The sequence below is a fragment of the Haemaphysalis longicornis genome, unplaced genomic scaffold (assembly GCF_048455015.1).
Source record: "Haemaphysalis longicornis isolate Haplotype H1 unplaced genomic scaffold, Haemaphysalis longicornis Haplotype H1 scaffold_3, whole genome shotgun sequence".
NCBI classification, from domain to species: domain Eukaryota; kingdom Metazoa; phylum Arthropoda; class Arachnida; order Ixodida; family Ixodidae; genus Haemaphysalis; species Haemaphysalis longicornis.
In genome coordinates this window covers 209,974,912-209,999,381 of record NW_027526335.1, presented here as the reverse complement: position 1 = coordinate 209,999,381, position 24,470 = coordinate 209,974,912, and the positions used below count along the sequence as shown (strand labels likewise).

The 24,470-nt window shown below is 46.8% G+C and overlaps 1 long non-coding RNA gene and 1 pseudogene across 1 annotated transcript; one reads left to right on the top strand and one right to left on the bottom strand.

Moving 5' to 3' along the window:
• Positions 1-383: 383 nt before the first annotated feature.
• On the bottom strand, positions 384-23,924 carry LOC144173676 (uncharacterized). The gene is made up of 4 exons (XR_013323357.1): positions 23,865-23,924; positions 11,202-11,282; positions 4,627-4,680; positions 384-505 (listed from the first exon to the last, which is right to left on the bottom strand). It is a non-coding gene; the product is annotated as an uncharacterized LOC144173676 (long non-coding RNA).
• On the top strand, positions 13,148-14,740 carry LOC144173765 (uncharacterized; annotated as a pseudogene).
• Positions 23,925-24,470: the final 546 nt, after the last annotated feature.

Here is a 24,470-nt window from a genome sequence, read left to right as displayed (position 1 = left end):
TCGTAATGGGGTAATGCTTGACTTGACGAACGTGCGCAGGGGCTGCTGGGCGTTCGTTACGCGGCACACACACGAGCGCTTGGTAGTTTCTTCATCTTGTTAACTTCCGGGTGCTCACCGGGAGGCCCGCGCTCACGTGCGCCCGCTGGGCAATTTCTTACAATTTTAACTGTGGACACGAAAAATTACAATTTGACACGAAAAATACAATTTGCTCAACAGCTTCACTCTTGCAAAACACAACACCAGTTCGCACCGATTTTGCCGTAGTCGCAGGATAAACCTGTGTTTATTCCGGCAATGGCATCCTAAACGTTTTGTGTAGAATAAGAAAGTTGCCGATCCTGGAATAATCAACACATATTTACTGTAAACCTATTAACTTCGCGTACAAATAAAAGTCCGGCTACAAGAAAGTGCTCTACAAGAAAGTTTCGCGAAGCCAACTGAGGAGTGCCAACCACACATCCGGGCTGCTGGGGAACTTCAGTTGACTGAGGCATGCCTGGAAAATAAAAAAACACACAAAAATTACCACCCCATCAACCTATGGCCCTGCTGATGCACGGCTGCTGCTGAGCTCAAGAACAACTGTAATTATGACTGAAAAGTTCACAGAAACTCAAGTATTTTGAAGGTTATTGGGGTCACAAAATAGGAGGCAAAGTATGATATGACTGGTTTGAGCTACTCATTCCTCAGATACAAAGATGCTCACGTCGTCGACGAGTTTTATTTATGTTGACGTCCAGCTGGAAGCGAAAATCTGCATAGCTTTATGTAAAGGGTGTTTTGCTGTAGCTTTGAAGGGGTAGCTTTGAAGGCGAAGTAACGCAAACTCTATTTTCACGCGTGCATTCTACTATAACCAAGAATTGTGAGCCGTAGAACAAGGCAATTTCGGAGTATAACAAAGGTTAAGTAATTGCTTGTCACAGGATTTACCGAAAATAGCTAAGTAGAAAAATACGGATAAGGAATACGTGGCGGGTAAAACGCGTATGTAAGAGCCGACTAAAACGAACCATGAACTGAGGTTTATTTCATCATTAGAGTGACTTTTCTGAATTGTAGTATTCAGCTCAAGTAACAGCCTGTTTTGCCACGGGCGTGGCGGCAAAACGTGGTTGAACAGGACGTTTGTGTGGTATTTCTTCCACACTCACTTCTGGGTTTAGTTCTCACGGCGGTCCTTGTCTTTCATTGCCACCGCTCACATCTTGACATCTCACTACCATCTTCGAACCAGCACACCACGGTCTGCACCACCCCTCGTTGGCTAGCCAAGACGTTTCGCTGCGAAACAGTGTATATCTGACCCGAAGCTTTCATTCCGGTGAAGCTCTTTTACTCGGTGCCGCTCCTGCGTTACTTTTGGCGGCCACCGCGTTCTCTTTCACAACTAATATTTATCGGTGTTTTTCAAGTTTAAGCATGCGCACATAAGCGGTTGCCGGTTTATGCGTGCAGGTGCGGAGAGCTGAGGGAGGAAAGGGTTTGGCGCACGTGAAGCTCTTAGTTTTACGCCTTGACTGTTTACATGTCCGTTGTGCTGGCGGGGGGGGGGGGGGGGTGCATATGTGGAAGTCAAACAGCCGTGTGCGACCTTCCAAGTGCCTGAACTGGTCGAGCGGATTGGGTTGTGTGTTACAGAGAGACTAAGATCCCTACGACGTGGAAGAGAGCACACTGCCCCGTGTTTGTTTGCAAGGATAAACCTCAAGACCTTCCAAGTCTAATACAGCTAAATGGCTAAGGAAGTATCCTTAACAGCAAATGACAAAAAACGGGGTTTGCTTCTTGCACTCCGTCAACTGCGTCTAGCTTCGCAGGTCATCCATCTTTGCAGAATATAAGGGCACTAGTTTTTTGTTTTGAGGGTCGAATTTTTGGGTTTTTAATATTTTTGAAGAGGCGTAACGCTTTCCAGGTATTTTGCTGGCACGTGCATACGTTCTCTTTATGCACACGTAGGGTTAGCATGCTCTGAAAACGCTAGTTCCAAGCGCACTGCGACGCACGTAACTGTGGAAGTGGTCGCGCGCCGGCATGGACGTGTAGAGTTCCGGCATGCGTCGCATGCTATAGGGTTGCTCACAAATTCGTAGTGTGTTAATATTAGTGTGACTGAGTGTGGCTATCAGTATGTGACTTTGCACCATAGGTCTTTATTATAGACCATTTGCGACCGTCCGCTTCAGACTGGGGGCTCTGCGAGCACACTTGGTTTATTGAAGCTCAGGGACAAGTATTTAGTCTTGGCACACAGCGGGAAAAAACAAAGCTTTTCAAGCTTGTCTGAATAACACAAGTTAATAAAATAAAGCTTCCTTTTTGTATTACGAAACATTATGTTACGTAAATTGTAGCTATGGTTTATTGATATTTCCCTAAAAACTTACACAAGCAGCAGAATGGCCTTGGCAGAAAGCCCTTAAACTTTTTGTCGTAGATGGCAGGCTAGTCAACTTGTCCCATACTTGCCCCTGTTTGTCCCCAGTGCAGACAGACCACCCCAAAATGGTTTTTATACATTGCGTCTATGGGGAGTTTCGCAACTGGTGTATATTGAGTAACTCTGACTGTGCCGTAGGTGACTACGAGCTCTTACTCTGAGTTACCCTTGTTGGCCTGTACCCTTGGCCCCCCTTCTGCTGATACACAAGCTAGGGGAGCGCCTCCAACAGAAAAAAATTCGGGGGGTTGGTAATACCCCCCCTTTGCCTGAAGAAGTGCACTCGGCTGAGCCTAGGCCCCAGGTGGTGCGAGTCGGGACAGAACCGGCTCCCCTTCCGAAGCTACGCAGCGAGTTTATGTAGTAGAGTAGCTAGGATTAATTTGATTTGATTGATTGTAGGGTTTAACACTCCGACACAACGCAGGCGATGGGGCGCGCCGTAGTGGAGGGCTCCGGAATAATTTTGACCACCTGGGGATTTTTAACGTGTGCCGAAATCTCGTACACACCGGCGTTTTTGCTTTTTGCCTCAATCAGAAAAGCGCCCGCCGCTGCCGGGTGTCGACCCCACGAATACGTGTTCAGCAGCACAACACCTTAGCCACTGAGCCACCGCGGCGGGTCGTAGCTAGAATCGGCTTGTTGTTGAGTGTAGCTTCCGACGTTTAAGCTAGAGTGGGTCTTGGGAAACCATACCAAAGATCTTGCCGGTAAGAGGGTCCCGGCTGATGCCGCTAAAATGTAAACAGTAGAGCCGATGCCTGCAGTTGGACCTAGAGTAGGCGTTCGGAAGTTTTTTTTTAACACGAAAGTGTTGTATTCCCGGATACACCAAGATTTCGATAACGTCATATCCGTATTGGAAATGACGCCAGCCCAACGAACACAGAAGAAACGCCAGAAAAGGTTCATTGACGCGGATGGTGCTGCCGCCTAGGAGAGGTGAAGCGTAGTTCATCATGTTGCATACAAGCGCCGACAGTTGGCGTCAGCTGCGTCGCAGCGACACCAACGGGCGAATGGCGCCAACGCCGACTCATTTGATGCGAAGAGAACCGCCAGCGGGTAGCGGAGCGCGTTTGCGCGTTCGCGCGTGCATGGTTCAAGCTACAAATTCTACCTCTCCCGTTCAACAAGCTGAGCTCGTCGCAACGCAACGGCGCAGGACCTAAATCTTCGCACCTTTCCTGAAGTGACCCGTAGCAGGACGTCGCTCGCAAAGCACACCGACAAAACAGCCGCCATCCCGCAAAATATGCTAATTTCTCTGCAGATGTCGCTGCACATTTCATTTTCGCGCTTTACCGATTCCCATGACAGAGGAATCAACCACAGTTTTTTTGTATTACTCCTCTACCCGACAATATATGGTAAGTAGTTTTATGAACGGCTCGCTTCGTTTTATCGTTTCAAATATGTTTCAACCACGTTGATTAGATCCCCTTACCGGAAAATTAGTGATAACCTTACTGAGCCGCTTGGAAAATCAGGCGAAGCCCGGATGATTGGATTTTGATTCCGATAGAACGCCGATAAGGAAACTGTTAATTAACTTTACTACTTTTCAAAGCTGCCAGACTAAAACAACCAGCCTTAATGTAAGCAGGGCGGATTCACTGCAAGCAGGGATCGCACCCCTTATTGGGTCGATATTACTACAATAAACATCATAACAACAAAGTTATAATAAAGAAGAGAAGGGTTAAAAAACTCGGATGCCTTAAGGTACATTGTCGGTCTAATTTCCCACGTCAATATACGTCGAGTTCTGACTGATGTACTCGAATACCACGGGTAATTAGAGAGAATTTTCCCAATTATAAGGCATGTTTTCTGCCACAACACATAAAAATTTTATTCGGTGAACACCAAGCCCTCACTTCGAGTAAGATTCATTGGCTCTCTCTCTCAGAAATGCTAGCTTCCTGTTTGTTAGGTGTAGCGCTAAAGCACCAGAAAGGCGGTAGCCCATATTCCTATAAAGGTCTAGGAGAAATATTTAATTAATGTGGAGTTCTTTTGGAACTATGTATTGCTTTCCATATGGCTGCATTGTACATGGATGTGCGTTTTATTTACATGCCTAATTTGCGGGTCACTTTTATCGAACAAGCAAGTTTCAGTGAGCGTGGAGTTTTTATTGAAAGTGCAAGCTGCGTGTTGCTTACCCGTGTTCGCACAGTTATTTCATCGTGCTTCGTCTTATCATAAAGCATCAGCTCCTGCGGAAAGATAATCACCTTGTGACGTCATCATCCTCATCATCACCAGCCTATCTACGCCCACTGCAGGGCAAAGGCCTCTCTCATTAATCTCCAATTACCCCGGTCCTGTGCTAACTGCGAGCAATGACCCCGCAAACTTCTTGACCTCATATGCCCATTTAACTTTCTGCCGCCCCCTGCAACGCTTACCTTCTCTAGCCCTTTCCCTGCAGGGTTTTCTTTTCTGACTGCTCCTCACCCCCCGCCGGGTATTTTTTCATGTTGGTTCAGTGGCAATTTCATGATAGTAATGCACCATGATACTCCACAGCACATGTAAAGATATTTCATCAGGAATATCCTGTTCAAAAAAGAAAGTTTTACTAATTACATATAATTACCACAATAATTACCAAAATGATCTGCTAAGTAGGATGTCCAGCCGTTTAGAAAACCTTCTTGGTGTAGAATTCTTCGGTGGCATTCTTCGCTGTCGCCGCTCGTCGAGTCACTTAGCTGAGCTCCTTCATCGTTATCACTTTCATCTGAGTCAGAATTCATCAGCAGTTCTTTAATTTATTCGTCCGTCAAAGCACGGACGCACGTGTCGCGCTGTCTCCCCATGGCTGCTGCGCTCTGCCGCATAGAGGAAATACTCTTCTGCCAATATGAAGCGACGCGGGTGTAAAAACGTGCGCTTCATCTGTTGTCTAAAATTTATTTTACAAGTTCTATGTGTTTAGGTGACCTCTCCATAGATGGCGCGACATGAAGGGAATTTTTTTCCCGCACCAATTGTCTCGGGAGAGGCAGAGAGAGTTTAAAAAGCAGCACGGGTATACTCGGGAGTAGCAGGGGGTGCGCGTGGGTGGTTTGACGAGTTATCTCGGTAGTGGCAGTTAAAGGGCTAGGGATCCTCTCTGTTACCCTTAATGACCAGTACATTACAAAACAGTAACAGTACACACATGCAGTTGGTTGTAACAAAAGAAACCACAGAGATAATGTTTAGACCTATGAATGCGTCGCAAGGTCGACGGTTTGCCTGTGAGAGGCAGGTGATGGAGGAGGTGTAACAAGGTTATAGGTTATTTTTCTACGGAACATCGGGCATTTGTTGTTGAGCAACGTCCAAGTTAATTGCCGATATAGTTGGACAACTTTTACGCAGTACTGTCGAAGGTCCCCTGGTGGATTGACACAGGTGGTGTTTGGAAAGCAAATTAGCAAAAACCTATAACGTATTTCAGGTAAAAAACCCGTGGACAGTCCTTCATGTAATGAATCCGGATTTGAACGTTCTGTCATATTTTAATGAGGAAAGTAAGCGGGTGTAAATGCAGAAACATGTCGCCATCAAGCGGGAAGTAAACTGCGTCCCTCTTTCACCGTCCTCGTCATTTGTATTCCTAAGCTTCTGATTGCATCCCTAGGCTATCAATATGAACTGGCAAAAAAGGCTGTAACTAAACTTTCTGATAAATGAGGGAGTTCTCAGGAGTCACCCAACTGACCTCAGTGAGCGCTCACCCTTTAGCACATGTTCAGCACAACTGCCAATTGGTCACGAGGTAACGCTTGCTCAAGTACAACCCAATCAAAGCTCAGAAGCTGGGCTTCCAGATTGTCTCCGCGATCATAAAACGAATGTAGCAGTTATTGCAGGCTCACTGGTGTCAGGGATTCCGAAGACACACACACGGACACGCACGCGCACTCACACACAGGCGGTATTCACTGAAAAATATAGCCGGTGATTTTTTCGCGTGGCAACAGTGAACTTGCCATGACCGTGGCCACTGCGCCTGCGCAGGCGTTTTGCACTCGCATCTCGCAGAAAAAAAGAATACCAGCGTGCGGCGTCTGCCACGTTTCAACCCGATTCTCGGCGGTGGCGTTAAGAGATATATTGTTAGTCGCACTGGCAGTATGTGGTGGTGCTCTACTTCAACTCGAGCACTTTGCATGCGTCGTATCGGCCGTGTCTTCAACAAATCTGCATAATAGCAGCGACATTTTGAAGTGAGCCCAGCATAGAATAGAGAAAAATGAGGATTAGAAAGGCGAGGAGAAGAGTTTTTCCCCTGTGGCTCATCACGTCGCACACAGCGCACCCCGAACACTGCTTGCTGACATCATGTTGTGTTCCGGAGACGAGAAGCCCCGACATCGTTATTTCCTGATTTCCTGATTAAGTTATTTCCTGATTTTGAACAAGCTCAGTGAGTTTATCTTTGACAATTAGCTTATAATCATTAGTGGTATCACTAGGGAGTACTCTGTAGAACGTAGATTCTGATAGATGTCTATGAGCCTCGTTGACATAGTCAGCTTTGTCGAGGATCACGATGGCGCCTGCTTTATCGGCCGGTTTGATTACTGTTTAGGGGCAACCTGCGAGTTCCTCCAGGGCTTTCTTTTCCTTGTTCGTGATGTTACGGCGGAAAGAGATTTGCTTTTGGTATGCTGCTCGTACATCGCGATGAACGGCTTTAATGTACATGTCGAGGCATGTATCGCGCTGCGTGGGAGGGGTCCAGTGCTTATAGCTGGCAATGCAGTTCGGGCTTCGTCGGTTGCAGGACGGTCATGGAAGTACTCTCGCAGTCTCATATTTCTGGCGAAGTTATCTAAGTCCTTAAAAAGTTGAAATTCGTTGAAACCGCCAGTTGCCAGGCAAAAATTCAGACCTTTTGACAGGGCGCTCATCTGATCTGGTGACAGGGTAATACTAGAGAGGTTCATCACACTTCCAATGAGATTTTCGTTAGCGTTGACAGTCTGGGGAGAGCTGACAGAAGGAGAATAAAAATTTGGGTTTCCGTTGGCAGACTGATTAGTACCGACGCTAATGTGAGCTGGTGAATGGTCAGTATTTGGCGCGTTAATCACTTTAAAGGGGCGCTTTTTATGTGCTTTCCCAGATAATGGACAGCCATTAGTAGTGGGCCTAACTTTATACTTACGGGTGTAGTCATTGCTAGGAATAGTATCTCGGGAAAATTTACGAACTTTTTTTCGGAAATGGCGGATGCCCTTTTGGATTCGTAGCTGCGTGAAGGCCTCATTCTCTTTCGCTTAGCATCTTACCAAGAATTTCCTCTTCCTGGCGGAGGGAATGGGACATAGTCCATAGTCTCGTAGTGATTTAGAATTATCTGCGTTAATTGCAAGAATGCGTTGTCTAGTACCTGTTGCCACTTCCTCATTTTGGATGGAGAGAGTTGGGCAGTTGCAGGTCTCAGCCTAACCCTCAAACCCATGGAAGCTATGCCTCGGCAGACAAATACTGTGAACGTATACGTTTTTCAGTAACCTTTCTTAATTTTAAGAACAGTTTTGACACTGAGTAGGAGGCTGCATTACAGCGTTTTCTGAGACCTAGTCAGTGTATCGGCGCAGAAGACACTTTCTTGCAGAGGTTGTGCGGGGAATGGCCTGGCTTAGGGGCGTCCGAAGGCAGCGCGGCTTCGCTGCTGGCGTTTTCCAGTGGCTCGGTTGTGGTTGGTGTTCCAGTGGTCGCTGTCGATTCCGAGGGCGGGCGCGGCAGGCTTTGGGCGCGGCGCATTCTCGGTGTTGCGCTGCTGGCGATGCGTCGGTGCTCCATGGCCATGTCCTCAGGAGCACGTACGGGTGTCAGGCTGCGGTGTGCGTCCGGGGACTCCGGGTGTAGGTCCCTGGAGCTCAGCCGAAGGTCCGTAGCCACGGTGGTCACATCGGCATGCCGTGACACGGCGGCATGCACGGCGAGGACTCGGTGGGCGGGGAGGTGCTGGAAGCCGTGGTCAAAAATCTCAGTGGAAATGTGATGAACCTCTCTAGTATTACCCTGTCACCAGATGAGATGAGCGCCCTGTCAAAAGGTCTCAATTTTTTCCCGGCAAGTAGCGGTTTCGACGAATTTCAGCTTTTTAAGGACCTAGACAACTTCGCAAGAAATACGAGGCTTCGAGAGTACTTCCATGACCATCCTCCAACCGACGAAGCCTGAACTGCATTACCTAGTCATAAGCAGTGGACCCCTCCCACGCAGTGCTATACATGCCTCGACATGTACATTAATGGCGTTCATCGCGATGTACAAGTAGCATACCAAAAGCAAATCTCTTTCCGCCGTAACATCATTACAAGGAACAGAAAGCCCTGAAAGAAATCGCAGGTTGCCCGGAAATAGTAACCAAACCGACCGATAAAGGAGGCTCCATCATGATCCTCGACAAAGCTATGTCAACGAGGCTCATAGACAGCTATCAGAATCTACGTTCTACAGAGTACTACCTAGTGATCCCACTAATCATTATAAGGGAATTGTCAAAAATAAACTCACTGAGCTCGTTCAAAATCAGGAAATAACTGAAACAACTGCTCGTTCTCTTATCCCCTTAAGCCCAGTAGCCGGTAGATTCTACCTTCTCCCTAAGATTCATAAAAATGACAACCCAGGTAGCCCCATTGTTTCTGGCATTGGTACTGTCACCGAGAACCTCTCGCGCTATGTCGACTCTCTTATTCGCGACATTACCGCCGGCTTTCCTTCTTTCATTATGGCTACAAATGTTTTTATCTCAAAGATCATGAAGATCGAAATTCCTAACAACTGTTTACTTGTTACCCTGGATGTCGTGTCGCTATACACTGAGATTCCGCATGCGGATGGAATCACCGCTGTAGCATGTGCGTATGAGCGGTCGGCGGGTGACAAACCTATTGATTCTCTCACCCTTGAAACTTTCGTTCACCTTATACTTGAACTTAACAATTTTGGTTTGATGGTGTAAATTACGTGGAAGTCAGCGAAACGTCAATGGGAACCAAAACGAAGCCCAACTACTCGAATATCTTTATGGGATGTCTAAAGTCAAACTTCCTCGCAACCCTAAATTTCAAGCCACTGTACTACAAAAGGTATATAGATGATATATTCATGATATGGCAGCAGGGTGAAATGGAACCTCTTGCGTTTATGGAGGCTTTTAACCTTGCGCATCCTACTATCTCCCTCTCTCATTCGTACTCTAAGCCCAGCATCAATTTCTTGGATGTTACTGTCATAGTTTCTCAGGGCAGGCTTCTGACTAATTTCCACAGGAAACCTACGGAAACCGTATCCTCCCACAGGAAACCGTATCCCACAGAAACCACAGAAAACCGTATCCTTCCCTTTGCTGTCCGAGGTTTTCTTTACTGCCAACCCTTATTTCTGTCTTATTTCAAAGAGCCCCTAATTTCCTTTTCTGATTCGCTACATGCTTAGCGAGGGCCTCTGTGCTGGCAGTCTTGGTGCCAAAGGGAGCTTAAGAGGGTTCAACGCTGGTCGACCACTCTCGACATGTCGTAGACACTCGAGTCACGGCCTGGGGGTTAAAAAGAAGGTCCCCTTCACTCCGAGTAGTCCGAGTGGCGCTGGCTACCACCCCCAAGTGCAGGAAACAAAAATACCTTAACATAAATACCCGAGAAAGTGCTGGGGAAACAGCCCCGCCGGTAGCGTAGTAGTTATCGCACCAGACCGGTATTCTGGAGGTCGTGGGTTCGGATCCCACCCGGCGGGCATTTTTTCACCACTTTCTTTTCGAATAAAAAAATTCTTCATCTCTTTCTATGACCCACCACAACCTCCCCTTTGCTTTCCGAGGTTTTCTTGACTGCCAACCGTTATTTTCTGTCTTATTTCACGGAGCCCCTCATTTCCAATTTTCTGATTCGCTACATGCTTAGCGAGGGCCTCTGTTCTGGCAGTCTTGGTGCCAAAGAGAGCTTAAGAGGGTTCAACGCTGGTCGACCACTCTCGACATATCATAGACACTCGAGGCACGGCCCGGGGGATAAAAAGAAGGTCCCCTTCACCCCGAGTAGTCCGAGTGGCGCTGGCTACCACCCCCAAGTGCAGGAAACAAAAATACCTTGACATAAATGCCCGAGAAAGTGCTGGGCAAACAGCCCCGACGGTAGCGTAGTGGTTATCGGACCAGACCGGTATTCTGGAGGTCGTGGGTTCGGATTCCACCCGGCGGGCATTTTCTCACCACTTTCTTTTCGACTAAAAAAATTCTTCATCTCTTTGTATGACCCACCACAACCTCCCCTTTGCATTCCAAGGTTTTCTTGACTGCCAACCCTTATTTTTTCTCTCTCTCTCTCTCTCTTCTCTCTCTCTCTCTCTCTGTATATATATATATATATATATATATATATATATATATATATATATATATATTTGCGCCATTGTAATAAGGTATACTATGTGTTTAACGAATGAAAGGGCTAAGTGTGCGAAGCAAATATGCTTTTAATGGGGTCACGATAGTGTAGATTTGTCATTAAAGTAAAATCAAGAAACGAAGGAATATCACTATGATCCTGTGACTGTTTGAGTTTGTGTTTTTATAGACTGATCACATGAGTGTTGCCAGCTGAATGAGAACGTCTTTAATGCTATCCCAGCAGAGCAACGATACCCTCGTTTGAGAGTACACAACTAGGAAAGAATGAGAGACAGAGAGAGTTGTACGAGCGAAAATGCTTGAGATTTGACTTACCGGGTTAAGTCGCTCAGTTTGAATGTTGTAAAAGTTCTGAATGCAGTCTGACGTAACGTTCTTGAATTCTTCGAAACTGTGCTAGATGAAGAGGAAAAAGGTAGAGCTGCTTATTAAAGCAACACACAATTTTAAAGCATATTCCTTGCCTGCAGCGCCAATACTAGAGTAGGGTACCACAACAAGTTGCTGAATAATATTGCACACACGACTGGTTAGGGAAAGCTTGTGTGGCTCCACACTCTTTACTTCGCCTTGTCTTCAGAATGAACGGATGCCGTCTGTGCTTTCGGTGCAGTGAATAGTTTCGAACTAATACTTTATTGTAGAATCCAGCTAACGTCGTCGAACTTGGCAATGTCAGCCTTTGGAACCATGCAAGATCTCCTTGAGAAGAAATAACGTAGGTTAACGCTGCGAGAATCTGTGGCCAGCCACAGTCGCGTAAAATACGGCGCATCTAAAAAAACATAAATAGAACGTGTCTTCTTAGGCATACTTCGTGTTTTTAGCCTGTGTCCGACCACGGTACGCCTGATAAGGGAGAGCAACACATAGAATTGCTGATATAGTCGTAAAGATGCAACTTGCAGTAACAAATAATGAAACCAGCACGGCCGAACGGGCCCACCAGAACGTAAACACACCGTAATTACCATGAGGAGCAACAGAAACGGGCTGTACAAGTTTCGTTTTACAGAGTTCTTCAGAGCACCGGGTTAATGTGTGGAGCCAGAGCCAGCAGGGCGATTCAGTCGATTCTACTCCAAAGAAGCATCGCATTGCTTTAGGGAATTATGACGCGCCTTCCTTAAAGTACCATTTCATGAACGATATATTACTACCAGTGTGCTGTTTGCCGTGTTATCGCGTGCGAAATGATGCAACACGGCCAATGACAGATCACCGATTTAATGATCAAGCAATAGCTAAATATGGTGGGATGAAATATGGCGTCCACGGGACACAAAATGGATGGCGAGTGGCACAAAAAGGGCCAACGGCTGGAAGGATAGATTTCGCTAAGTGAGCGGTCGAAGGGATGCTGGTTTTTACAGCAAAGCTCCAACACTCGGGCACAACTTACAGGGACACTGAAGTGATTTGTAAACATTGCGAGAATATTAGCGCATATCGTATTCCGGAGTCGATAGGCCATGTTTCGACCATTTTGAGCACGTTTACGTGAATTTATTTACTAGAAAAATCAATTCGAAAATGCTGTCCTCCTCTCTGCATCCTCGCCGATTGTCTCTGGCGTTTTCGTGTGACGTCAGGAGGAGATGAGTTGGCTTGACTCGAGCTACTGCACGGCTCACCGACCTTCCGACGGAGTCAGTCGGCCCAGCGTTTAGTCCAACGGCCGCCGACGGGTTGTCGCAATTCTTCCGCTCAATTCAAAAGAAAGCCACGACACGTTTGTGAATGAAAGAATGTGCCTTTCTTCACTTTATTAGTTTGTACACTGTATCTAGCTCCAAGTCAAGGTCGCTCCACACAAGCGCTGCACAAGCGCACATGCGACGCTTCGGTGACTGGTACGCTGGCTGGAAAATTTAAGGCCACTTGAAGGCGGGAGAAGAGTCAGCGAAGTCAATATAGGTACTAAGGAAATAAAATCAACTGGTACCTTTACCGTGCAGGGTAAAACTATACTCGGGGGCAACTTTCTGTGGCAATGGAGAGAAAGCTACAGGGGGGGGGGGGGGGGAGGCGAAGTGGCCGGGTGAACCACGACATGTCGCTGCGCAGCTGGAAGTAGTTCTACAAACATTATTGAATGCGCGTAACCTATGCAATTCAAGAACATCTATTTTGTTTTTTAGCCTTGCATTGACAATGCCAATAAATCGTCTGAATATAATCGCCAGTAAGCGTTACTTCTTGAAATTTTCGGTTTTGTTTGGTTGCGGAAATTACCACGCGAAGGTTCTCTTCAGAAAAGAATGGCGTCTTCGTCGACGGAAGCTACTTTTCCGTCCAAAAGCCCGCCACTTAATTCGCCTCAAAAAATTTTCAGAAAGCTTCACAACCAAAAGCTGCCAAAACAGACCTAGCAAGTTGTCTGCAACGTGTACGCCCAAGTGAGACTGACGGAACCAGGACTCTTTGTCGTTTCCGCATTTCGTTCGGTTAGCCAGCTTACCGGCGTAAGCGAGTGTACGGTCGCACAACTGAAGAATGAGGATTTGCGTGGTACCCCGATGTCCCCAAAGCGCAAAAGGCTTCGTTTGTCGACTGGGAAACCGCCTGCAGTTACAGGAAAGACAAGAGTACAGCGGTACGACAGCTTTACCCTTGCTGCTTTCCGACGGAAAGTGCATCAGTACTTCATTCGCAACGAGGCGCCAACTGCAGGAAAGATCCTCAGCGATGTGACCAGCGACCCCGACATGGGGCTGCCGAAGCTGAGTGCCAGAACAATGCGTCGGCTTCTGAATGACATTGGATTTGCTTTTCGGAAGCCAAACCGTAACTCTGCGCTTCTGGAAAGGGAGGACATCATCGTGTGGCGGCGGAAATATCTGTGGACCCTTCGATAAATTCGAAGGCAGAAACGGTACGTGGTTACTGTTTCGATTTGCCGGAGAGATAGATAAATGTCAATTCCGAAGATTAAAACAAAAATTCCGTATGTAACATATATATTTGACAGTTGAAATATAACAAGAATTATAACGATGGAGGTTCTCGTACAGCCAAATATTTTATTTCTGAGAGTTACTTATCAGCACCACTCCACATGCATACTGGCATTCACTTTATTTTTTTCATGGCGTTTTTCTGTATCCCTGCCTCTTCGTCGTGTTTTGCATGCTATTCTGGTTCAGCAAGTGAAGGGACAAGTATGCATCCACATGTTACAATAATCTATCGCTAGCCGTCACTGACTGGATTTTGTTAGTCACGTGGGTGGTGTACGTACTGCGAACCTTTTTTATTTTGGTGTTTTGTGGTGCCACCAAAAACTAAACATACCTGCTACGTAGTAGAATGACGTTAGGTGCAAGCAATAAATGCCTTCTCTGTCTTAAATTATCCCTCTCCCCCCAAAAAAAACTGACACGTATTCCTTTCATTTTCGCAAGACTTCGCACTACCTCGACGAGACTTGGGTCAATGCTGGGCACACAAAGGGCACGGTGTGGGAAGACACCACTGTGTCATGCCGTGAAGACGCCTTTCGCAAAGATCTAACTACTGGGCTTCGTGCACCAAGTGGCAAAGGTAGTCGGCTCATCGTCCTTCAGAAGGGTTTTGTGGACGGGGCATGTTTCATTTTCCGTGTGTCAAAGAGTGCTTCCACTGACTACCACAGTGAAATGGATGGCCCACGCTTTGAAAAGGGGTTCGTAGAACAACTTCTACCCAACATTGAGCCACGCAGTGTTATTGTCATGGACAATGCTCCGTACCACATTGTTCAGACCGGAAAGCTGCCCTCGACGTCGTGGCGCAAGGCCGACATTCAGTCTTGGTTGACTGCAAAAACCATACCGCGGTGTGATGACCAGTTGACGCCCCAGCTCTTCGGCTGATTAATGAGAACAAACAAAAGGTTTTGGGATAACGGATTGAAGCCCTGGCCAGAGTTGCTGGTCATGAGATTGTTCGTCTTCCTCCTTACCACTGTGAATTAAACCCTATTGAAATGGTGTGGAGCCAGGTTAAGGGGTATATTGCTACCAACAACACTTCATTCACTCTCGCTGAAGTCGAACGACTACTTAACGAAGCCATCGCCCTCGTGACTCGCGAAAACTGGGTTCGGGACTGCGCTCATGTGGAGCGTCTTGAGAAAGAGGCCTGGGAGCGGGATGGTGCAATCGACACCAGAATCGACAACGTCGTGATTCCGCTATGTTCCGAATTCAGCAGCTCTAGTGACTGCAGTGACAGCGAAATGAGCGGTGTAGAGGAACTGATATGAAACCGGTGGCCGCTGACTTATGTGGTTCTGGTCATGTGTGGCGAGTGACAAGGTGCTTTGTATACGGTTCTGGTGACCGGGAGCTTGGAAGTACGCTCTGGTGGTTTATGTGGGGCTGCTTTTGTGTGACAACTTACAGAGCCCCCTGTTTACCTTTCCGATGCCCACAGCTTGGAAGTACGCTTTGTTGGTTATGTGGTGCTGGCCTTGTGTGGCAAGTGACGAGGCACTTTGTTTTCCTTTCTGGTGGCCAGAAGCTTGGAAGTACGCTCTGTTGGTTTATGTGGTGCTGCTTGGGCGCAGCAACTTGCAGGACACCTTGTTTACCTTTCTGATGCCCCGAAACTTACGAGGTAGCTGCTCATACGGTGCTGGATTTGTGCAGCACCAGGCAATCATTAGGAGTGCTTGTTGTCAGTATGCGAATTAGTCTTCAGGTTGGAGGTTGTTGGTGGCAGCTAAGATGCACTTGCTGTACCTTTGTCATGCATAAAATGGAACCTGACGACGAACGCTGGTAGCAAGAAGTGAGGAGTGGCACGTCACGTATCTTGTTTCACACAGAATGTTTTACAAGAACTGCGAGATGGTAGTGGTGACGTCCAGAAATGCATTGTTGAGTTGTCTATCTATTGTAATTGTTTCAGTCATCTGGAAAAAATATACTACCATCAGTTGCACATTGTAAGTGAGGTAATACTTTGTACTCATTTTCTCATGTTTTGTTGGTCTTTTCGACTACCGAGGGTAGATTTCTGAAGTCAAAGACCATTTTCTTCTCAAATGTTTTTCTTTTAAATGGGTATATACAGGGTTAAATGGTGAGGAGTAATACGAATCGTCAATGCCTCACTTTCAATTGTTGAAACGCTGCGGCTTTCCCTGCTACCAGCCTTAACTTTTTAAAAATACTAGCTTCCCGAGGCCCTGGGATATGAGGTCTAACACCCCAAAGGTAACGGCACACTCTCATGAAACAGAATTTGCAGAAAAGTTCACTGCCGTGGGGATGGGCAGCGTCACTTTGTCATGTTTGTGGTGCAATGTCTGGCACATCTATGCTGTTTTCACATTTAATATGAAGAAATTACTGTACACCGTACTCAGTGACTGCGAATAACTGCTAACAGAGCCAGAAATGTTTGTTTGGAAATACGTGGCTTCGTGGCTTTGAGTGCTCAAGTGGGCTTGAAAGATAGGGCCGTGGTTTTAAAGGTTTACTCCTGGGACTGGCGCTCGGGCGCATGTTTGTGGTTGTGTGACTACTTCTGTGGCTTCCAGGTTTTGTCCAGCTGATTATGCAGAAAAAAATAAATGAAACAAAACATATTCTTTCTTCTGCTTCAATTTTTTACGTAGCACACATTATTCCTGGTTTATATAGCTCACGGTGTACCGATGTCAAACTGTTTGCAATTGGCGGTGGCAGCCCTGAGTGTCAGAGTTTTACTGCTGGTTCTGGAATTGTGTGTGCAAATCCTGGTCATAGCCACACAATTCTACAGTTTTGCGAAATTTTGGAGCACTTAAGCGATGGTGGGGTGCCCCATCGCCGCCAAATGAAAATCGGTGAATTGGACGGGCAGGACCATCACTGGTGAATCCACGTGTTGGGCTTGGGAACAAATAGAGCAAGGTGAGGCCAACATCAAATTTACAGTCATGAATACCAGTCAGCTATTTTTTATTGTAAAGCCAGCCATGCTCCCACAACATTCATGTAAGTGACAAAGAAAAGAGGATGTTGCAGCCAATTGGAATGTTGATGAGGAGTTAGCAGCTATACGCAGCGAACGCGAATTCTGTTGCCTGGTTTGGTAGCCAATTGAAATTTTGCCGACAGGCCCTGTTGCGGGGTTCTGGAGTCGGTGCTTTTTTCGGCAAGTGAGCCAAGAAGTGGGCGAGTGATCACAAATTAAAAAAATGGAAAGGGGGTGGCTTAACCACCAATCTCAGAACGGCTCGATATATTGCCGTTTGGCAAAGTTAGGTAATGCAATGTACTTTACAATGTCAGTGACCACATTAGTTGCAAAATATTTAGTGACCAATTATTTTTAAACTTTACGACCAGCGATAACTGTGCAGGTGTTTAGACAGCGTTACGTATTTCATCCGTCGAAGTGCTGACACGCCTATATGCTGTAAATAGGCACCTTAGCCAGTGCAGTACGACTGCTATCCCCAGGTATGAAACCCACGCAACGTGTATAGCGAGACACACCCGAAAGTATGTATGATGTTCATCAAATATATTGGAATAGGAAGGCGTGGGGATCGAGCGCAGGATTCATGGGTTCTGAAGCACGAGCTTCTCCTCTACGCTTTACGAGCTGCGGGTCACCGAAACTTCTTGGGTCCTGCCTAACTCAGCGTGATCTAAATGGGATTTCACTTAGCGCAGTAGTGTGCGCGTGCTGCCCTAACGATATAGCCAGCCTGCGCTCTGTAATCACGCTACACGTGCCCGTTGTGCTACCCAGCTTTCGGCTAAAGCAGAGTTTAAATATCAATGCCTGCCCTCAAAACTGCAGCGCTGACGAAATTGACGGCGTTTCTGGGCGGTTCAGAGTTCGACGGTACCGTCCACGCTATAATATATAAAGTCGGTTCGAGTTCTCCAGTGAAAGCGTTGGCTTTTGCTGAGAATCAAATGAAGCGTAGAGAAGGAGACGTCACTATGCCTGCATGATTGGCGATTGCAGTTCAGTGCATTCAACCAAAGGGCTCATGCGAACTAACTGTAGCAAATGCGTATGCGTCACGCCGAAACCAAAACCGAAAATAATTTCCTTGGAACTACTTTAGCGCAGCAGCACAAAGCAGTTCGCCCCTCTCTACCCCCCCTCGTAGATTTGTCTCCATTGCCACAGAAAGTTGTCCCCGAGTATAGGGAGCACAAAGCACTTATTTGCGTTGGAAAAACAAGCACAGTCGTCAGCAGCACGACCACACATCTGCGAACGCTTTCCCTTCTAAGAAATGCAATTGCTAGACCTGAGATATTGTGGAAATTTGGGGGACGCTCACTGGACGAGCGGTATACAACAAAATAGTCGCCTAAGCTGCTTAAAATGGTAAGAATAAATAAAAGTGTAAACTGATTATACATCATATACATTATATTTCCAACGCTGGCGGCGCTGGTCTGTGGCTAAGTGGTCTGGAGCGCTGGGTGTGTTATTTTGCATGTCACAAGTTCGAATCCCCGAGGGTACACTGTTTTTTTCTGTTTTTTTTTGTAAGTTGACTTTTCTTTTTCGGGCGGTGTTTTCTATACTGAGTTCACCATTTTTGGGCGGTAACGTTCACTGCTCCACGAACTAGTTCACAGAACACGGTTAGTCTGACAATGACGCACTAGCGAGTTCTTGTTAGCGTGCTGTTCCCATAAGCACCGACTGCTCGCGGGCAGTGGGCACGGGTCGGAATCAACAGACCCTTGGCCTGGTGCGAACACGCTTTTTACGATACAGGCATGAGTGAGGCAGGCTCCAAATACGGGGAAAAGTGCATGGCCTTTGAGCGTCTACGGTGACGCCGAGGGCGTTCATCCACTGTGTAGGCCCCGGCTAGTGATTTCTACGATCCCAAGCCATCCTGGGGGGCATATCTTGGGCATTTTATAGCCGACAGAATGGGAGAAGCGCGGTAAGACGACTACTGAGATATCGTGATTGCCCACCCAATGGTGCAGTCGGATGTCAAGCATGTTGTTTTACAGAAGCGAAAGAGAAACTTGTTTGAATGCTAACCATGGACCTCGTCCAATCAAGGTGCATCTGCCGTCGTCACACACTTTAGTTGGTGCGGCCGCCGCAGAACGCGCATGGTAGTTTTTGTAATTTCGCGCTTTATAAAATAATTACCGACTCATCAACCGGATAAACGATGAAAAGTGTGTTAATTTGAGCCAGTCTGGGCAGGGCAAGCAAAACAGTAGCTTGACAAATTCACTTCAGTGTCCTTTTAAGAATAACGGAAATTTCCCGTGGGCCTTGTCACCGCAGTCGACTGTTACTCCGCGTGACGCCGAAAGTGCCTTAATCCCAGTATATTCAACGTGACACGAGTAATTTCCGCGATTTATTTCACTTATTCTGCTTATAACTGCCTCCAGTGGCAACAAAATGATTAGGTGTCAAAAGGAAGACGATGTTACGCCTTAAGCACAATCGCATTTAAAAATTGGCCGCTCTTGTCCTTACGTCATTGCTAATTCCATTTCAAGACTATAGTCGTCTGGCGCCCCTGCCACCTAAATCAAGTCAAGTTTACCGCGTTTCACCGCTCCTCTATAAGGCCCTTCTCCCCTCACGGGCTACGGGCCTTCTACTGGAATGCTTCATTACTGTACAACAACTTAGACTGCCGCCAGGAGCTACACTAGCGTGGGAGGCAGTACCCGACGGCGTGATTTTGATTTCATTTGCTATCGTAAAACAAGCATACATGTAATTTCTAATAAAAGAACACCGCAAATGTCATTTACGTATTGAATTGGTGCCTCAAATCTGAGGATATGTTCAATTTTTGTTCAACGATGCCTACAAGTAATAACACTTCCACCAGATCTAGATACGTAGGAATTGTTGTGGTTATATAAATGTCTTCTTCAATGCCTGCTCAACTTTGACATGCGAATGAATCGAGGGACAAGACATAAAGAAAGCCCAACATTTCTGCGTTCAGGTAGCCCAGCAAAGACTGTCGACATTAAAAAACGCGCGCGGTTTGACAACTGCGTCCGTCCGTTTGACGGAGTGATACACTACACCAGCTATCGCCCTTCCTAACTGGCACTCCACTACAGACGAAAAGTAACCGAATCAGCGGAAATGGATATTAATCTACTTCAAAGAGGCGAGGTGTTCAGGCGGTCTTCCTGAATGCCAGTCAAGCACAGACCCCACGTACGACCACAGTTTGGCGATTCCCGCTGAGTATACGTGAGCCTAGTTAAGAAGTTGTGGCTTTCAACCTGGATACGTTTGTTAATGAAGTACCCAGTCACTAAAATATTTCAAGCACGGCAATTGCGCAAATAGCAATTACGTAAGTACCACAGTACCTGTACGGCTCTTAAGAACGATTGGCCAGCTCTCTCGCCATATAACCAAACAGAAAGAAAAGGTGCCGAAAGGAAATGATGGCGATGATAATGAGACGACACATACACATTGGTTCACCTGGGCCACTGTAAACACAAACTCAAATATGCGCACCGAATCAACTCTGTGCTCTCTTACACGTAAAAAAATGGCTCCAATCCACGCCGTGAAGGGGGTTGGACTACGAAGGTGCAAACGATACCTACAACGATTAGCCATGCGAAGTCACTTGAATCCAAACACGTGGCTCTACAAAGAATGAAACGAAGTACTCCGGCTACCGCTACTTAGGTTCTGCAGGCGCGGCGTCCGCGCAAACAAGTGAGCGAACGCAGCCGCAACGACAGGAAGAAAGTCTAGAGGAGGCTGTGTTGAAGGGTGAGCAGGAGGGTGGCGCGGGCGGCTAAGGCGTCATCTGTCTCACAGCCTCCCTCGCACTCTTGATTCATGCGTCACCGTCATGGAGCGCCCTAGCCTGCCTCCCTCCCTGGACGTTGTTCTGTTCACTGCTGAACCAAACCACGTGAATGCCGTTCACATACGTTATACGGTTTGCACTTCCCACGAGGGCTTTCAATGAGCGTAGGTGGTAGACCCACCGCTGTGCTTGTCGAGTACGCGGTCTGTCTACCCGTCTCCCCGTGCGGGCGTAGCGTAGTCCGTAAGCCGACGGGCTCTCGATTCGTTTGTCTACTCGGGCCCAGGTGCGATTCTTGGCGGTGCCAGAAAGTGTTTTCGTTTAGCCTGGCGTTTTATACTGACGTGGACACGAAATATTTCTTAGCTGGTAGAGCTATACTGCTTCGCAGGAAATGTGCATTGCCGCGCTGTACACCATGATGGAATCTGAACCTTTTTCATCAACGAAGCTGTGAAACATGGTGGCGCAGACGACACCGGCACTAACATTGCGCAATGAGATATGAGTGATTTCGTCTTCACTACGTTACGAGAGGGGCTTAGCAAACAGCCCGACCGGCTTTATAGATAGCGACCTGGCCATCACTGCCGGCGCCAATGGGTGCCAGAGTGCCAAAAACTTGCCGTGTAGGAAAGGCGCGCTGCGTCAGGCGGGGCAGAGTTTGATCCCTAAACTCACCGGCTTCGCTTCGCCCGCAGTGGGGCCTGCGACTACTATTGGCATAAAATGTAGCGGTCGTACCAATCAATGCCGGTTTTACTGATCATTACCTACAATACCGATCAGCAACGAAAATTATCAGGGAGGTCTAGCCTTGTGTCTCAGCTATGCAAACGCCAATGCACACAACTAAACGGCACTGCTACCATATGCGCCTTCTCGACGAGCGTTCTGTATTTTCAATAGTTATAGTTCATGTATTCATGCGGAAGTTTTGTCGACTTGGCTTTACGACGAGGAGCTTTCTTTCTACGCGCAGCATGTTAATGCATGGGCGAAAGGTCACAGAGGAGGCTGGAAGATTTATAAACACCCAAACAGTGACATTCTGTTTGTAAAAGTGCCGTCCTTCTTGCGAGAAAAATATTTTTCATCGAAAGGAGCACTCTCGATGGCACTACTTTCAGCGGTGCTGTGGCGTTTTCACCATAACTTGAGCGCCACGTTTTTGAAAGCTCCCTTACAAGCCCAACAAGTGGCAGCCGCCTTAGGTCAATGATTTCGGTGAGAACCACCGCAATCTTCGAAATATCTTTTTGATTCGGTGAAAAGTTTGCCTTTACCGTGGGCCTGCCGGGCTTGCTCAGCTGTAAGCAACAAATAAGATCGCGTGTGATATGTTCCCTGAAAGTACGATGCAAAATATTGCAGGATCTTTCAGCACATTCTTTCGCGAATGCGTTTACTTTGGTTAGTTTCCGCAGCGAGCCTAGCATAAGTCAACTTCAATGATTATGATGGAACAGCGCAAACCCAAAAAGACGAGAGAAGGACACAACACGTTCTGTCCTTTCTTGGCACCATTGACTTTCCGTTTTCCCTCGTAATAAATGTATGCTAACTAGCCCAGTACTCGACCTTGTTATAACCTACAACGCTAGAATCACACTCAGTGTAGCTTCGTTTTCAAGAGTTAGTATTCATGCTGCTGCTACGTCGGCCGGTTGCGCGATTTCACCAGCCTAGCCAAATAACAATTTTGTGTTAAAAACGTTCATTTGAGCACACTACCGATAACCAGAAGGTGCGCAGTTCCTCCAGTATAAATCGGCGAAAACTGAGAAGAACGGTGCGAGAAAAAGACGAAATAACAACGATGGCATACCGAGCAAACGCGTGTACAGCGAATAATTGGGGCATAAATGCGACGAAAGCCGGTGCAGTGACGTTGGAAGAACAACAAAGAACCAAACCGCCAATAAATTTTCACGCGGAATTGGTGATCATGCGGAGGTCTCTGTCTATAAAGCCGGTCATGGAAGACAGTATAGCCTAGCAGGAGTGAAAACTGCAGGTCCGACTTTTGTTCGCAAATATAGTTTGGAGATAGCTTGAAGATGGCTACACTGAACAATTTCAAAAACCTCACCGACAACGCACAAGAAACATTGAGTATTGACAGCCACATTAATGTCGGGGGATATACTCGTCTTCATTGAGTATTCATGGCCGCAGATTCGTGTTTTGGTACGTGATTCTGGTGGCCTAACAGTTTGTTTGCACTAAATGAAACCACGTGCTGTCCTTTCAATTTAACCGAATTTGTAGAGCGAAAGCTCTAATACGCTGCATCTGCCAAGGTCATTCAGTACGTCGCAAATGACCTTAAGCAGCTTGCGCGCGAGCTTCATGTTCTCTTTGTACGCCTCACTCACTCGGAACCTTTCCTCGGCAGTACCAGGTGACTAGACGAGGGTGAAACGGCGGCGTCGCCTGCGCTTGATCGCTTAGGACCGTTTCTGCATGCGATTCAGCTCAAGCGAGCCATGTGCCTATACTCGGTGACAACTTAAGAATGGCACCAGAAGTTGCCGCTGTGCCTTATCACCGTAGCCGGATGTTTCTCCGCTCGGCGCAAGTAGGGCGTTACTGGGAATATTTTGAACATGGTGTGAGCCATTCCCGTGATTTTTTGGACTTAATATGCTTATAAACGACTCCAGTGACGACAAACAAACTGACGATATCACGATTCATAGCAGACGATATCACGCATTCATAGCAAACCCCTTTCAAAACGCGTGCGCACTGACATCACGGGTCCGGCGCTTTGGCGGAGTGATACACTACATGAAGTGGTGCCGTTCTTAAGTTGTAACCGAGTATAGTGCCGGTCTTACGGGTGGGCGCTTTTCCCTTGCTGAGCTTTCTGTGGAAGCCCTTCAGCGCAAATCATGCAGTAAATATAGTTCGGCGCCAGGCTTCGAACCTTCAGAAAAGACAAACTTAGGTGAAACCGCGTGTGCATACTGGTTACTTCCACACCTGATAACGAAGTTTAGGAGTGTGAGACGTCAGCCTTTTCTGCCCTGTTCCCCGCATACCTGAAACTGCAAATGCAAGCGTTTCTACTGGGATGACTTTAAAGGTTGCAATAGCCGTCGCTCGGAAAACACAAGCAGCAGAAATTAGGGCGCGTCAACTCCAAAAGAGAATAGATTACTCGTTGGAACATATACAAGAATTGGCCGTTCGCTTACCTTGTTGTTCATGCTTTGGTGCTTGGCGTAGCAGAACCGAATTATAACGCAAAATGTGCTTGCCATCTGATAAAGAAAGAAGAATCAAAGACGTTGAACACTTTGCATAAAAACTTTGAAGGTTATAAATTTAGAAACTAGATAAGAAGTGGACTCGGATGCCTTTATAAGTTACATTGTCAAGTCTTAACTGCTTAAGTGTGAATTTAGGAAGATTTTAAGAGATAAACGCAATGTAATGCAGAGGTCAACTGATCCCAATAGGACAACCGCAATAGGTCGCAGTAGGAATAGGTCACAGTGGGACGGACGAAGATAAGCGCGGATGACTACTTAAAATCGCCTGTAACCCGGCCCTTTTATTGCTGAAAAATTCACTGGTCCCAACATAATACGTCTGGCCTCTGTCCCTAGAGAGGTAATGCAAAATGTCTTTACAGCTTTGGGAGGCCTGCTTCCTACGCAACCACTGAGGGTAATAGATATCTAGAGAAGACACCTTGATTTATGCTCTAAGGCGTATACCACGTCCTTGCAGTACAGTACAGCATCTGGAATAATATTCAATGGATGTGTGTATTACTGCTAGGTGTTTTCTTTATTACT